Raw genomic sequence first — 3,861 nt, forward strand, 5'->3', positions numbered from 1 at the left:
ACGTACAGGCTTGTGGGTTAATTGGCTTGGTGTAAATGTAAAACTTGTCCCTAGTGGGTGTAGGATAGTGTTAGTGTGCGGGGATCGCTGGTCGGCGCGGACCCGGTGGGCCGAAGGGCCTGTTTCCACTCTGTATCTCTAAACTAAATATCCAAGGAAGGATGTGCTGGCTCTGCAGAGGGTGCAGAGGAGGTTTACAAGAATGATCCCGGGAATGAGTGGGTTAACATATGATGAGCGTTTGTCGGCACTGGGCCTGTACTCGCTGCAGTTCAGAAGGATGAGGGGGGACCTCATTGAAACTTATGAATAGTGAACGGCCTGGATAGAGTGGATGTGGAGAGGATGTTTCCACTAGTGGGAGAGTCTAGATCCAGAGGGCTGAGCCTCAGAATAAAAGGACGTACCTTGATTGTCAGATGTCCCTGATAGAACAATGAAATTGCAGCACAACAGAATATGTCAATATGTTCTGGGCTATGGTGTTGTGACGAATAAACTTGACTTGACTTGACTTGAGGCAGGAGAATGGGGTTGAGATGGAAAGATAGATCTGCCATGATTGAATGGTGGACAAGACTTGATGGACTTAATTCTGCTCACATAACTCATAAAAACATAGAAAATAGGTGCAGGAGTAGAGGCCATTCGGCCCTTCGAGCCTGCACCGCCATTCAATATGATCATGGCTGATCATCCAACTCAGTATCCCGTACCTGCCTTCTCTCCATACCCCCTGATCCCTTTAGCCACAAGGGCCACATCTAACTCCCTCTTAAATATAGCCAATGAACTGGCCTCAACTACTTTCCGTGGCAGAGAATTCCACAGATTCACCACTCCCTGTGTGAAAAATGTTTTCCTCATCTCGGTCCTAAAAGACTTCCCCCTTATCCTTAAACTGTGACCCCTTGTTCTGGACTTGCCCCAACATCGGGAACAATCTTCCTGCATCTAGCCTGTCCAACCCCTTAAGAATTTGGTAAGTTTCTATAAGATCCCCCCTCAATCTTCTAGATTCTAGCGAGTACAAGTCGAGTCTATCCAGTCTTTCTTCATATGAAAGTCCTGACATCCCAGGAATCAGTCTGGTGAACCTTCTCTGCACTCCCTCTATGGCAAGAACGTCCTCCCTCAGATTAGGAGACCAAAACTGGAACGTAGCTTTTAATTCAGTTCATGAGCACATAAATTGGAACAGTAAAGCCTGCTATTTCACCCACACCACCACCCCTACACAACGGGCTGATACCAGTGAAGAAACATTCACTTTCAGGGTTATTAGTGACTACATATTGTATCATTCTCTTTGGAATGTAGAATTTGGAATCAATGTTTAATTGAGTTTTGTTTCTTTTGGAGATACAGCGTGGAAACAGGCCCTTCGGCCCGCCGTGTCCGTGCCGGCCCGCGACACTAACACTGTTCCGCAGACACCAGGGATAGTTTACATTTACACCAAGCCAATTAGCCTACAGACCTGTACATCTTTGGTGTGTGAAAGGAAACCGTAGCACCCGGAGAAAACCCACATGGGTCACGGGGAGAACGTACAAACTCCGTACAGACAGCACCCGTAGTCGGGATCGAACCCGGGTCTCTGGCGCTGTAAGTGCTGTAAGGCTGCGCAACCTTTCCACCTCCTAGACTTATATTTATGAAGCTGGCTTGATAGAGTTTTGAAGATGCTCTTCAATGAAATATTCTCATTTCTTACAGCATTGGAAGGGTGGATCTTAGATTTTTTTAGAACCCACTGCATGGAAACAGGCCCTTCTGCCCACCGAGTCTGCGTCGACCAGTCATCACCCGCGCACACCTGCGGCACGGTGGCGCAGCGATAGTATTGCTGCCTTACAGCACAAGAGACCAGCGTTTGACATTCGTGCTATTGAGGGAGTGCAGTGTAGGTTCACCAGGTTAATTCCCGGGATGGCGGGACTGTCATATGTTGACAGAATGGAGCAGCTGGGCTTGTACACTCTGGAGTTTAGAAGGATGAGAGGGTATCTTATTGAAACATATAAGATTACTAAGGGTTTGGACACGCTAGAGGCAGGAAACATGTTCCCGATGTTGGGGGAGTCCAGAACCAGGGGCCACAGTTTAAGAATAAGGGGTGTCATTTAGAACGGAGATGAGGAAAAATGTTTTCACACAGAGAGTTGTGAGTGTGTGGAATTCTCTGCCTCTGAGGGCGGTGGAGGCCGGTTCTCTGGATGCTTTCAAGAGAGAGCTAGATAGGGCTCTTAAAGATAGTGGAGTCAGGGGATATGGGGAGAAGGCAGGAACGGGGTACTGATTGGGGATGATCAGCCATGATCACATTGAATGGCGGTGCTGGCTCGAAGGGCCAAATGTCCTACTCCTGCACCTATTGTCTATTGATCCTGACTACAGATGCTGTCTATACAGAGTTTGCACGTTTCCCCATGACCAGCGTGGGTTTTCTCCAGGAGCTCCAGTTTATTCCCACACTCATGCAATTATCTCTCTAACTTCTACAGGTGCACAGTAGAGAGCATGCTGACCGGTTGCATCGTGGCTTGGTTCGGCAACTTGAGGGCCCTGGAGAGGAAAAGACTACAAAAAGAAGTAAACACTGCCCAGTCCATCATCGGCTCTGACCTTCCTTCCATCGAGGGGATTTATCGCAGTCGCTGCCTCAAATAGGCTGGAAGTGTCATCAAAGACCCACACCATCCTGGCCACACACTCATCTCCCTGCTACCTTCAGGTAGAAGGTACAGGAGCCTGAAGACTGCAATGACCAGGTTCAGGAATAGCTACTTCCCCACAGCCATCAGGCTATTAAACCTGGCTCGGACAAAACTCTGGTTATTAATAACCCATTTTTTGTTATTTGCACTTTACCAGTTTATTCATGTGTGTATATATTTATATAATGGTATATGGACACACTGATCTGTTTTGTAGTCAATGCCTACTATGTTCTGTTGTGCTGAAGCAAAGCAAGAATTTCATTGTCCTATACAGGGCCACATGACAATAAACTCACTTGAACTTGAACTTGAACTTGAACGTACAGGTCTGTAGGCTCATTGGCTTGGTATAAATTGTAAACCATCCCTGGTGTCTGCAGGTCAGTATTAGTGTATGGTGTGGGGTGGGAGATTGCAACCTTCATGTGGTCCGCCCTGTTTCAACGAATGCAATCAACATGACGTGCACAATCAAATAAGATCAAATAGAACAAGTTGCCCTGCAACTTTAGGCTGTGCACGCTATACGCAAGAAGAAGAAGTGTATGGGGATCGCAGATTGGCGCGGACACGGTGGGCCAAAAGGCCTGTTTCTGCGCTGTATCTCTAAACTAAACAAAAATGTACCTGTACACTGGTAATCATGCATAGTCTTTCCTCTGACTGGATAGCACGCAGCAAAAAAGCTTTCCTCTGTACACGCAACAATAAACAAAACAGTGTGTCCTTGTGTTGTAGTGTTTGATGTTCTGTGTTCTAATTGAGTAGCAAAGACATTGAGCTTTGCAAAAACTGTTAGGGAATCCTTTATCAATATGACGGCACAGTTGCATGCTTTGTGTTCGAGCCTCTTCTACAATATTTTAAAATTTTGAGAGGGAATGACAGAGTTGACGTGGATATAGGCTGTGGGCCGAGCATCAAAAATGTGTCTAGAAATAGGATTTTGTGACCCAAGTCACCAAACTACATGAAATGTTCACATATTGTGTAAAAATATTTATATAAATCACCCCTGAAACTCGATATGAAGAAGACTTGCACATTTTTTATTAAATTAGAGAAAAACCGGAAAAATGTCGGGAATTTTTTAGTCCAATCAAAGCACGTTTAACATTGATTTGTTTAAGAAGGAACT

This window comes from Leucoraja erinacea, unplaced genomic scaffold, assembly GCF_028641065.1.
Source record: "Leucoraja erinacea ecotype New England unplaced genomic scaffold, Leri_hhj_1 Leri_123S, whole genome shotgun sequence".
Taxonomy (NCBI): domain Eukaryota; kingdom Metazoa; phylum Chordata; class Chondrichthyes; order Rajiformes; family Rajidae; genus Leucoraja; species Leucoraja erinaceus.